The following is a 14,489-nucleotide window of genomic DNA, read 5'->3' on the forward strand; positions in this document are numbered from 1 at the left end:
GTGATGACAAATCTCATGGAGCATTGTTATGATAATGGACATGGAACACTATGAATACAATGTTGTTGGAGTATTGTGATGACAAGGGCATGGAGCATTGTGTTGAGAAGGCCATGGAGATTTCTGATGACATGCATCATGGACTTTGTGATGACAAGGGCATGGAGCATTGTGAGTGCAGTGTTCTTGGAGCCTTATGATGAAAAGGGCATGGATCATTGTGATGAAAAAGGCATGGAGCCATGTCATGACAGGCTTCAAGGAACATACTGATGTCAAGTGTCAGGGAGCATTGTGATGACAAGTGTATTGAGCATTGTGATGACAAAGGTCATGGAGCATTGTGATGAGAAGACCATGGATAATTGTGATGACGAGCGTCATTGGGCGTTGTGATGACAAGTGTTATAGAACATTGTGATCACTAGCGTTTGGAGCATTCTGATGAGAGAGGTCATGGAGCATTTTGATTTCATTGTGATGACAATAGCAAGAAGCATTATGATGATGTTCATGGTGCATTGTGATGATAGGGACCATTGAGTATTGAGATGAAAAGGGGCATGGAGCATTGTGATTACAGGGGTCTTGGAGCATGGTGATGACATGGGCATGGAGCATTGTGATGAGAAGGCCATGGAGGATTCTGATGACATGCGTCATGGAGCTTTGTGATGACAAGGGCATGGAGCATTGTGATGACAAGGGAATGGGGCATTGTGATGACAAGGGCCATTGAGAATTTTGATGACAAGGTCGTGAAGCACTGTGATGACAAGTGCATGGAGCTTGCTATGACAAGGGTCATGGAGCATTGCGATGACAAGTGAATGGAGAATTGTGCTGACATGTGCATGTAACTTTATGATGTGAAGTGTCATGGACCATTGTGATGACAAGGACGTTGAGAATTGTTATGACAATGGACATGGAGCATTGGGATGATCAGGGCATGGAGCTTTGTGATGGCAAGACCGTGGAGCATTGTGATGCAAAGACCTTGGATAATTGTGATGACGAGTGTCTTGGAGTACTGTAATGACAAGGGGCATGGAGCATTGTGAGGACAGGGTTCATTTAGCATTGTGATGACAAGTGTCATGGAGCATTGTGATGACCATCTTGTGGAGTATTGTGATGACAATGGCATGGAGCATTGTGATGGAAAGGGCATGGAGCATTGTGAAGAGAATCCACAGATAATGGTGAAGAGGAGCGTCATGGGGCGTTGTGATGACAAGTGTCATGGAACATTGTGATCACAAGGGTTTGAAGCATTGTGATGCCAGAGGTCTTGGTGCATTTTGATTTCATTGTGATGACGATAGCATGAAGCATTATGATGATGGGGATGGTGCACTGTGACGCCAGGGGTCATGGAGGATTGTGATGAAAGGGGTCTAGGAGCATCGTGATGAAAAGAGCATGGAGCATTGTGCTGAGAGGGCCAAGGAGCATTCTGACGACATGTGTCATGGAGCTTTGTGATGACAAGGGCATGGGGCATTGTAATTTCAGGCGTCTTGGAGCATTGAGATGACAAGTGTCACGGAGCCTTGTGATGACAAGGCCGTGGAACATTGTGATGTCCGAGGTCATGGAGCATTGATATGACAGGGTTAATGGAACATTGTGATAACAAGGGCATAGAGCATTGGTCTGAGAAGTTTCATGGATTATTGTGATGAGAGTGTGCATGCAGCATTGTGATGACAAGGGCATGGAACATTGTGATACATGGGTCATGGAGGAATGTAATGACAAGGGCATGGAGCATTGTGATGAGAAGGGCATGGAACATTGTGATGACAAGCGTCATGGAGCTTTGTGATGACAGGGGCATGGAGCAATTTGATGAGAGGGTTCATGGAGCAGTGTGATGACAGTGGCATGGAGCACTGTGGTGCCAAGGGTCATGGAGATTTGTGATGACAAAGGTCATGAAGCATATTGAGGTCAAGGGCATTGTACATTGTGATGAGAAGGGCAGGGAACATTATGATGACAAGGTCATGTAGCATTTTGATGACAAAGTCATGGAGCATCGTGATGACAAGTGTCATGGAGCACTGTGATGACAGGCCTCACGGTTCATTGTGATTTCAGGTTTCATGGAGCATTGGGATGACAATGGTCATGGAGAATTTTGATGAGAAGCGTCCCGGATCATTGTTTTGTCAGGGGTCATGGAGGGTTAAGATGACAGTACTCATGCAGCATTGTGAGGACAGGGGTCATGGAGCATTGTGAAGATAAGGGGCATGGAGCTTTGTGATTACAGGGGTCTTGGAGCATTGTGAAGACCAGGGCATGGATCATTGTGATGAGAATGTCATGGAGTATTGTGAAGGCAGGTGTCAAGGAGCATTGTGATGACGTATGTCAGGGTCCATCGTGATGACAATGGCATGGAGAATTATGATGACAAGGACATGGAGCATTGTGATGCCAAGGGCCATTGAGAATTTTGAAGACAATGTCGTGAAGCACTGTGATGACAAGCACATGGAGCTTACTATGAAAAGGGTCATTGAGCATTGCGATGAAAATTGCATGGAGAATTGTGATGACACGATCATGTAACATTATGATGAGAAGTGTCATGGAACATAGTGATGAGAGGGACGAGGAGAATTGTGATGACAATGCACATGGAACATTGGGATGACCAGGGCATGGAGCATTGTGATGGCAAGACCGTGGAGCATTGTGATGAGAAGACCATGGATAATTGTGATGACGAGTGTCTTGGAGCACTGTAATGACAAGGGACATGTAGCATTGTGATGACAAGTGTAATGGAGCATTCTGATCACCATCTTGTGGAGTATTGTGATGACAATGGCATGGAGCATTGTGATGAAAAGTGCATGGAGCATTGTTATGAAAACGGCATGGAGCCTTTTCATGACATGTTTCAATGAGCATTCTGACGACAAGTGTCAGGGAGCATTGTGATGACAAGTTTATTGAGCATTGTGATGACCAAGGTCATGAAGCATTGTGATGACAATGGCATGGAGCATTGTGATGCAAAGTGCTATGGAGCATTGTGATCACAAGTTTTGGTAGCATTGTGATGACAGAGGTTATGGAGCACAGTGATTTCAAGGATCATGGAGCATTGTGATGACAAGTGTATGGGGCAATGTGATCCCAAGTTTCATGGAGGATTGTGATGACAAGCGCATGGAGCATTGTGATGGCAAGTTCATGTAGGATTTTCCTGACAAAGGCATGGAGCATGGTGATTACAGTGGTCATTGAGCATTGGGATAACAAGGGTATGGAGAATTGGGCTTAAAATATTCATGGAGTATTGTGATGACAGGTTTCATGGAGCATATTGATGAAAAGGGAAAGGAGCATTGTGATGACAAGATCCTGGAGCATTATGATGAGTAGACCAGGAGCCTGGTGATGACAAGTCTCATGGAGCATTCTGATGAAAAGGGGCATGGAGCAGTGTGATTGCAGGGCTCTTGGAGCATTGTGATGACAAAGGCATGGAGCATTGTGATGAGAAGTCCATGGAGCATTCTGATGACATGTGTCATGGAGTTTTGTGATGACAGGGGCATGGAGCATTGTGATTACAGGGTTCTTGGAGCCTTGTGATGAAAAGGGCATGGATCATTGTGATGAAAAAGGCATGGAGCCATGTCATGACTGGGTTCAAGGAGCATAGTGATGACAAGGGTCCGGGAGCGTTGTGATGACAACTGTATTGAGCATTGGATGACAAAGGTCAGGAGCATTGTGATGATAAAACCATGGATAATTGTGATGACGAGCGTCATAGGGCATTGTGATGACAAGTGATATGGAACATTGTGATCAGAAGGGTTTGGAGCATTTTGATGACAGAGGTCATGGAGCCTTTTGATTTCAAGAAGCGTGGAGCATCGTGATGACCAGGGCATGAAGCAATGTGATCCCAAGTTTTATGGAGGATTGGGATGACAACGGTAAGGGAAGATTGTGAGGCCAAGCGCATGGAGCATAGTGATGACAAAGTCATGGAGCATTTTGCTGACAAAGGCATGGAGCATTGTGGGGAAAATATTCAGGGAGTCATGTGATGACAGGTGTCATAGATTATTGTGGTGATAAGGGAATGGAGCACTGTGATGACAAGGTTCTGGAGCATTGTTATGAGAAGACCATTGAGCCTTGTGATGACAAATCTCATGGAGCATTCTGATGATAATGGACATGGAACACTGTGATTACATGGGTCTTGGAGTATTGTGATGACAAGGGCATGGAGCATTGTGATGAGAAGCCCATGTAGCGTTCTGATGATATGCATCATGTACTTTGTGATGACAAGGGCATGGAGCATTGTGAGTGCAGTGTTCTTGGAGCGTTGTGATGAAAAGGGCATGGATCATTGTGATGAAAAAGGCATGGAGCCAAGTCATGACAGGCTTCAAGGAGCATACTGATGTCAAGAGTCAGGGAGCATTGTGATGACAAGTGTATTGAGCATTGTGATGACAAAGGTCATGGAGCATTGTGATGAGAAGACCATGGATAATTGTGATGACGAGCGTCATTGGGCGTTGTGATGACAAGTGTTATAGAACATTGTGATCACAAGCGTTGGGAGCAGTCTGATGAGAGAGGTTATGGAGCATTTTGATTTCATTGTGATGACAATAGCAAGAAGCCTTATGATGATGTTCATGGTGCATTGTGATGAAAGGGTGCATGGAGTATTGAGATGAAAAGGGGCATGGAGCATTTTGATTACAGGGGTCTTGGAGCATGTTGATGACATGGGCATGGAGCATTGTGATGACAAGGGCATGGAGCATTGTGATGACAAGGGCCATTGAGAATTTTGATGACAAGGTCGTGAAGCACTGTGATGACAAGTGCATGGAGCTTGCTATGACAAGGATCATGGAGCATTGCGATGAAAATTAAATGGAGAATTGTGCTGACATGTGCATGTAACATTATGATGTGAAGTGTCATGGACCATTGTGATGACAAGGACGTTGAGAATTGTTATGACAATGGACATGGAGCATTGGGATGATCAGGGCATGGAGCTTTGTGATGGCAAGACGGTGGAGCATTGTGATGCGAAGACCTTGGATCATTGTGATGACGAGTGTCATGGAGTACTGTAATGACAAGGGGCATGGAGCATTGTGAGGACAGGGGTCATTTAGCATTGTGATGACAAGTGTCATGGAGCATTCTGATGACCATCTTGTGGGGTATTGTGATGACAATTGCATGGAGCATTGTGAGGGAAAGGGCATGGAGCATTGTGAAGAGAAGTCCACAGATAATGGTGAAGAGGAGCGTCATGGGGCGTTGTGATGACAAGTGTCATGGAACATTGTGATCACAAGGGTTTGAAGCATTGTGATGCCAGAGGTCATGGTGCATTTTGATTTCATTATGATGACAATAGCATGAAGCATTATAATGATGGGGATGGTGCACTGTGATGCCAGGGGTCATGGAGGATTGTGATGACAGGGGTCTAGGAGCATCGTGATGACATGAGCATGGATCATTGTGCTGAGAGGGCCAAGGAGCATTCTGACGACATGTGTCATGGAGCTTTGTGATGACAAGGGCTTGGGGCATTGTAATTGCAGGCGTCTTGGAGCATTGAGATGACAAGTGTCACGGAGCCTTGTGATGACAGGGCCGTGGAACTTTGTGATGACCGAGGTCATGGAGCATTGTTATGACAGGGGTAATGGAGCATTGTGATAACAAGGGCTTAGAGCATTGGTCAGAGAAGTTTCATGGATTATTGTGATGAGAGTGTGCATGCAGCATTGTGATGACAAGGGCATGGAATATTGTGATACATGGGTCATGTAGGAATGTAATGACAAGGACATAGAGCATTGTGATGAGAAGGGCATGGAACATTGTGATGACAAGCGTCATGGAGCTTTGTGATGACAGGGGCATGGAGCAATGTGATGAGAGGGTTCATGGAGCAGTGTGATGACAGTGGCATGGAGCACTGTGGTGCCAAGGGTCATGGAGATTTGTGATGACAAAGGTCATGAAGCATATTGAGGTCAAGGGCATGGTACATTGTGATGAGAAGGGCAGGGAGCATTATGATGACAAGGTCATGTAGCATTTTGATGGCAAAGGCATGGAGCATCGTGATGACAAGTGTCATGGAGCACTGTAATGACAGGCGTTACAGTTCATTGTGATTACAGGTTTCATGGAGCATTGGGATGACAATGGTCATGGAGAATTTTGATGAGAAGCGTCCCAGATCATTGTTTTTTCAGGGGTCATGGAGGGTTGAGATGACAGTACTCATGCAGCATTGTGAGGACAGGGGTCATGGAACATTGTGATGATAAGGGGCATGGAGCTTTGTGATTACAGGGTTCTTGGAGCATTGTGAAGACAAGGGCATGGATCATTGTGATGACAATGTCATGGAGTATTGTGAAGGCAGGTGTCAAGAAGCATTGTGATGACGTATGTCAGGGTCCATTGTGATGACAATGGCATGGAGCATTGTGATGACAAGGACATGGAGCATTGTGATGCCAAGGGCCATTGAGAATTTTGAAGACAATGTCGTGAAGCACTGTGATGACAAGCACATGGAGCTTGCTATGAAAAGGGTCATTGAGCATTGCAATGACAAATGCATGGAGAATTGTGATGACACGATCATGTAACATTATGATGAGAGTGTCATGGAACATAGTGATGACAGGGACGAGGAGAATTGTGATGACAATGCACATGGAGCATTGGGATGACCAGGGCATGGAGCATTGTGCTGGCAAGACCGTGGAGCATTGCGATGAGAAGATCATGGATAATTGTGATGACGAGTGTCTTGGAGCACTGTAATGACAAGGGACATGTAGCATTGTGATGACAAGTGTAATGGAGCATTCTGATCACCATCTTGTGGAGTATTGTGATGACAATGGCATGGAACATTGTGATGAAAAGAGCATGGAGCATTGTGATGAAAATGGCATGGAGCCTTTTCATGACAGGTTTCAATGAGCATTCTGACGACAAGTGTCAGGGAGCATTGTGATGACAAGTTTATTGAGCATGGTGATGCCAAAGTCATGAAGCATTGTGATGACAATGGCATGGAGCATTGTGATGCAAAGTGCTATGGAGCATTGTGATCACAAGTGTTTGTAGCATTGTGATGACAGAGGTCATTGAGCACAGTGATTTCAAGGACCATGGAGCATTGTGATGACAAGTGTATGGGGCAATGTGATCCCAAGTTTCATGGAGGATTGTGACGACAAGCGCATGGAGCATTGTGATGGCAGGTTCATGTAGGATTTTCCTGACAAAGGCATGGAGCATGGTGATTACAGTGGTCATTGAGCATTGGGATAACAAGGGTATGGAACATTGGGCTTAAAATATTCTTGGAGTATTGTGATGACAGGTTTCATGGAGCATTGTGATGAAAAGGGAAAGGAGCATTGTGATGACAAGATCCTGGAGCATTATGATGAGTAGACCAGGAGCCTGGTGATGACAAGTCTCATGGAGCACTCTGATGAAAAGGGGCATGGAGCATTGTGATTACAGTGCTCTTGGAGCATTGTGATGACAATGGCATGGAGCATTGTGATGAGAAGTCCATGGAGCATTCTGATGACATGTGTCATGGAGTTATGTGATGACAGGGGCATGGAGCATTGTGATTACAGGGTTCTTGGAGCCTTGCGAAGAAAAGGGCATGGATCATTCTGATGAAAAAGGCATGGAGCCATGTCATGACTGGGTTCAAGGAGCATAGTGATGACAAGGGTCCGGGAGCGTTGTGATGACAACTGTATTGAGCATTGGATGACAAAGGTCAGGAGCATTGTGATGATAAAACCATGGATAATTGTGATGACGAGCGTCATAGGGCATTGTGATGACAAGTGTTATGGAACATTGTGATCACAAGGGTTTGGAGCATGGTGATGACAGAGGTCATGGAGCCTTTTGATTTCAAGACGTGGAGCATTGTGATGACAAGGGCATGAAGCAATGTGATCCCATGTTTTATGGAGGATTGGGATGAATATGGTAAGGGAAGATTGTGAAGACAAGCGCATGGAGCATTGTGATGACAAGTCATGTAGCATTTTGCTGACAAAGGCATGGAGCATTGTGGGGAAAATATTCATGGAGTAATGTGATGACAGGTGTCATGGGGCATTGTGGTGATAAGGGAATGGAACACTGTGATGACAAGGTTCTGGAGCATTGTTATGAGAAGATCATGGAGCCTTGTGATGACAAATCTCATGGAGCATTCTGATGATAATGGACATGGAACACTGTGATTACAAGGGTCTTGGAGTATTGTGATGACAAGGGCATGGAGCATTGTGATGAGAAGGCCATGGAGCTTTCTGATGACATGCATCATGGACTTTGTGATGAAAAGGGCATGGAGCCTTGTGATGAAAAAGGCATGGAGCCTTGTCATGACAGGCTTCAAGGAGCATACTGACGTCAAGTGTCAGGGAGCATTGTGATGACAAGTGTATTGAGCATTGTGATGACAAAGGTCATTGAGCATTGTGATGAGAAGACCATGGATAATTGTGATGACGAGCGTCATTGGGCGTTGTGATGACAAGTGTTATAGAACATTGTGATCACAAGCGTTTGGAGCATTCTGATGAGAGAGGTCATGCAGCATTTTGATTTCATTGTGATGACAATAGCAAGAAGCATTATGATGATGTTCATGGTGCATTGTGATGAAAGGGTCCATGGAGTATTGAGATGAAAAGGGGCATGGAGCATTGTGATTACAGGGGTCTTGGAGCATGGTGATGACATGGGCATGGAGCATTGTGATGAGAAGTGAATGGGACATTGTGATGACATGCGTCATGGAGCTTTGTGATGACAAGGGCATGGAGCATTGTGATGACAAGGGAATGGGGCATTGTGATGACAAGGGCCATTGAGAATTTTGATGACAAGGTCGTGAAGCACTGTGATGAAAAGTGCATGGAGCTTGCTATGACAAGGGTCATGGAGCATTGCGATGACAATTGAATGGAGATTTGTGCTGACATGTGCATGTAACATTATGATGTGAAGTGTCATGGACCATTGTGATGACAAGGACGTTGAGAATTGTTATGACAATGGACATGGAGCATTGGGATAATCAGGGCATGGAGCTTTGTGATGGCAAGACCGTGGAGCATTGTGATGCGAAGACCTTGGATCATTGTGATGACGAGTGTCTTGGAGTACTGTAATGACAAGGGGCATGGAGCATTGTGAGGACAGGGGTCATTTAGCATTGTGATGACAAGTGTCATGGAGCATTCTGATGACCATCTTGTGGGGTATTGTGATGACAATGGCATGGAGCATTGTGATGGAAAGGGCATGGAGCATTGTGAAGAGAAGTCCACAGATAATGGTGAAGAGGAGCCTCATGGGGCGTTGTGATGACAAGTGTCATGGAACATTGTGATCACAAGGGTTTGAAGCATTGTGATGCCAGAGGTCATGTTGCATTTTGATTTCAATATGATGACAATAGCATGAAGCATTATAATGATGGGGATGGTGCACTGTGATGCCAGGGGTCATGGAGGATTGTGATGACAGGGGTCTAGGAGCATCGTGATGACATGAGCATGGATCATTGTGCTGAGAGGGCCAAGGAGCATTCTGACGACATGTGTCATGGAGCTTTGTGATGACAAGGGCTTGGGGCATTGTAATTGCAGGCGTCTTGGAGCATTGAGATGACAAGTGTCACGGAGCCTTGTGATGACAGGGCCGTGGAACTTTGTGATGACCGAGGTCATGGAGCATTGTTATGACAGGGGTAATGGAGCATTGTGATAACAAGGGCTTAGAGCATTGGTCAGAGAAGTTTCATGGATTATTGTGATGAGAGTGTGCATGCAGCATTGTGATGACAAGGGCATGGAATATTGTGATACATGGGTCATGTAGGAATGTAATGACAAGGACATAGAGCATTGTGATGAGAAGGGCATGGAACATTGTGATGACAAGCGTCATGGAGCTTTGTGATGACAGGGGCATGGAGCAATGTGATGAGAGGGTTCATGGAGCAGTGTGATGACAGTGGCATGGAGCACTGTGGTGCCAAGGGTCATGGAGATTTGTGATGACAAAGGTCATGAAGCATATTGAGGTCAAGGGCATGGTACATTGTGATGAGAAGGGCAGGGAGCATTATGATGACAAGGTCATGTAGCATTTTGATGACAAAGGCATGGAGCATCGTGATGACAAGTGTCATGGAGCACTGTGATGACAGGCGTCACGGTTCATTGTGATTACAGGTTTCATGGAGCATTGGGATGACAATGGTCATGGAGAATTTTGATGAGAAGCGTCCCGGATCATTGTTTTGTCAGGGGTCATGGAGGGTTGAGATGACAGTACTCATGCAGCATTGTGAGGACAGGGGTCATGGAACATTGTGATGATAAGGGGCATGGAGCTTTGTGATTACAGGGTTCTTGGAGCATTGTGAAGACAAGGGCATGGATCATTGTGATGACAATGTCATGGAGTATTGTGAAGGCAGGTGTCAAGAAGCATTGTGATGACGTATGTCAGGGTCCATTGTGATGACAATGGCATGGAGCATTTTGATGACAAGGACATGGAGCATTGTGATGCCAAGGGCCATTGAGAATTTTGAAGACAATGTCGTGAAGCACTGTGATGAAAAGCACATGGAGCTTGCTATGAAAAGGGTCATTGAGCATTGCAATGACAAGTGCATGGAGAATTGTGATGACACGATCATGTAACATTATGATGAGAGTGTCATGGAACATAGTGATGACAGGGACGAGGAGAATTGTGATGACAATGCACATGGAGCATTGGGATGACCAGGGCATGGAGCATTGTGCTGGCAAGACCGTGGAGCATTGCGATGAGAAGACCATGGATAATTGTGATGACGAGTGTCTTGGAGCACTGTAATGACAAGGGACATGTAGCATTGTGATGACAAGTGTAATGGAGCATTCTGATCACCATCTTGTGGAGTATTGTGATGACAATGGCATGGAACATTGTGATGAAAAGGGCATGGAGCATTGTGATGAAAATGGCATGGAGCCTTTTCATGACAGGTTTCAATGAGCATTCTGACGACAAGTGTCAGGGAGCATTGTGATGACAAGTTTATTGAGCATGGTGATGCCAAAGTCATGAAGCATTGTGATGACAATGGCATGGAGCATTGTGATGCAAAGTGCTATGGAGCATTGTGATCACAAGTGTTTGTAGCATTGTGATGACAGAGGTCATTGAGCACAGTGATTTCAAGGACCATGGAGCATTGTGATGACAAGTGTATGGGGCAATGTGATCCCAAGTTTCATGGAGGATTGTGACGACAAGCGCATGGAGCATTGTGATGGCAGGTTCATGTAGGATTTTCCTGACAAAGGCATGGAGCATGGTGATTACAGTGGTCATTGAGCATTGGGATAACAAGGGTATGGAACATTGGGCTTAAAATATTCTTGGAGTATTGTGATGACAGGTTTCATGGAGCATTGTGATGAAAAGGGAAAGGAGCATTGTGATGACAAGATCCTGGAGCATTATGATGAGTAGACCAGGAGCCTGGTGATGACAAGTCTCATGGAGCACTCTGATGAAAAGGGGCATGGAGCATTGTGATTACAGGGCTCTTGGAGCATTGTGATGACAATGGCATGGAGCATTGTGATGAGAAGTCCATGGAGCATTCTGATGACATGTGTCATGGAGTTATGTGATGACAGGGGCATGGAGCATTGTGATTACAGGGTTCTTGGAGCCTTGCGAAGAAAAGGGCATGGATCATTGTGATGAAAAAGGCATGGAGCCATGTCATGACTGGGTTCAAGGAGCATAGTGATGACAAGGGTCCGGGAGCGTTGTGATGACAACTGTATTGAGCATTGGATGACAAAGGTCAGGAGCATTGTGATGATAAAACCATGGATAATTGTGATGACGAGCATCATAGGGCATTGTGATGACAAGTGTTATGGAACATTGTGATCACAAGGGTTTGGAGCATGGTGATGACAGAGGTCATGGAGCCTTTTGATTTCAAGACGTGGAGCATTGTGATGACAAGGGCATGAAGCAATGTGATCCCATGTTTTATGGAGGATTGGGATGAATATGGTAAGGGAAGATTGTGAAGACAAGCGCATGGAGCATTGTGATGACAAGTCATGTAGCATTTTGCTGACAAAGGCATGGAGCATTGTGGGGAAAATATTCATGGAGTAATGTGATGACAGGTGTCATGGGGCATTGTGGTGATAAGGGAATGGAACACTGTGATGACAAGGTTCTGGAGCATTGTTATGAGAAGATCATGGAGCCTTGTGATGACAAATCTCATGGAGCATTCTGATGATAATGGACATGGAACACTGTGATTACAAGGGTCTTGGAGTATTGTGATGACAAGGGCATGGAGCATTGTGATGAGAAGCCCATGGAGCTTTCTGATGACATGCATCATGGACTTTGTGATGAAAAGGGCATGGAGCCTTGTGATGAAAAAGGCATGGAGCCTTGTCATGACAGGCTTCAAGGAGCATACTGACGTCAAGTGTCAGGGATTATTGTGATGACAAGTGTATTGAGCATTGTGATGACAAAGGTCATGGAGCATTGTGATGAGAAGACCATGGATAATTGTGATGACGAGCGTCATTGGGCGTTGTGATGACAAGTGTTATACAACATTGTGATCACAAGCGTTTGGAGCATTCTGATGAGAGAGGTCATGCAGCATTTTGATTTCATTGTGATGACAATAGCAAGAAGCATTATGATGATGTTCATGGTACATTGTGATGAAAGGGTCCATGGAGTATTGAGATCAAAAGGGGCATGGAGCACTGTGATTACAGGGGTCTTGGAGCATGGTGATGACATGGGCATGGAGCATTGTGATGAGAAGTGAATGGGACATTGTGATGACATGCGTCATGGAGCTTTGTGATGACAAGGGCATGGAGCATTGTGATGACAAGGGAATGGGGCATTGTGATGACAAGGGCCATTGAGAATTTTGATGACAAGGTCGTGAAGCACTGTGATGAAAAGTGCATGGAGCTTGCTATGACAAGGGTCATGGAGCATTGCGATGACAATTGAATGGAGATTTGTGCTGACATGTGCATGTAACATTATGATGTGAAGTGTCATGGACCATTGTGATGACAAGGACGTTGAGAATTGTTATGACAATGGACATGGAGCATTGGGATAATCAGGGCATGGAGCTTTGTGATGGCAAGACCGTGGAGCATTGTGATGCGAAGACCTTGGATCATTGTGATGACGAGTGTCTTGGAGTACTGTAATGACAAGGGGCATGGAGCATTGTGAGGACAGGGGTCATTTAGCATTGTGATGACAAGTGTCATTGAGCATTCTGATGACCATCTTGTGGAGTATTGTGATAACAATGGCATGGAGCATTGTGATGGAAAGGGCATGGAGCATTGTGAGGAGAATCCACAGATAATGGTGAAGAGGAGCGTCATGGGGCGTTGTGATGACAAGTGTCATGGAACATTGTGATCACAAGGGTTTGAAGCATTGTGATGCCAGAGGTCATGGTGCATTTTGATTTCATTGTGATGACAATAGCATGAAGCATTATGATGATGGGGATGGTGCACTGTGATGCCAGGGGTCATGGAGGATTGTGAGGACAGGGGTCTAGGAGCATCGTGATGACAAGAGCATGGAGCATTGTGCTGAGAGGGCCAAGGAGCATTCTGACGACATGTGTCATGGAGCTTTGTGATGACAAGGGCATGGGGCATTGTAATTGCAGGCGTCTTGGAGCATTGAGATGCCAAGTGTCACGGAGCCTTGTGATGACAAGGCCTTGGAAGTTTGTGATGACCGAGGTCATGGATCATTGTTATGACAGGGGTAACGGAGCATTGTGATAACAAGGGCATAGAGCATTGGTCTGAGAAGTTTCATGGATTATTGTGATGAGAGTGTGCATGCAGCATTGTGATGACAAGGGCATGGAACATTGTGATACATGGGTCATGGAGGAATGTAATGACAAGGGCATGGAGCATTGTGATGAGAAGGGCATGGAACATTGTGATGACAAGCGTCATGGAGCTTTGTGATGACAGGGGCATGGAGCAATGTGATGAGAGGGTTCATTCAGCAGTGTGATGACAGTGGCATGGAGCACTGTGGTGCCAAGGGTCATGGAGATTTGTGATGACAAAGGTCATGAAGCATATTGAGGTCAAGGGCATGGTACATTGTGATGAGAAGGGCACGGAGCATTATGATGACAAAGTCATGTAGCATTTTGATGACAAAGGCATGGAGCATCGTGATGACAAGTGTCATGGAGCACTGTGATGACAGGCGTCACGGTTCATTGTGATTACAGGTTTCATGGAGCATTGGGATGACAATGGTCATGGAGA

The sequence above is a fragment of the Mesoplodon densirostris genome, chromosome Y, assembly GCF_025265405.1.
Source record: "Mesoplodon densirostris isolate mMesDen1 chromosome Y, mMesDen1 primary haplotype, whole genome shotgun sequence".
Lineage (NCBI taxonomy): Eukaryota > Metazoa > Chordata > Mammalia > Artiodactyla > Ziphiidae > Mesoplodon > Mesoplodon densirostris.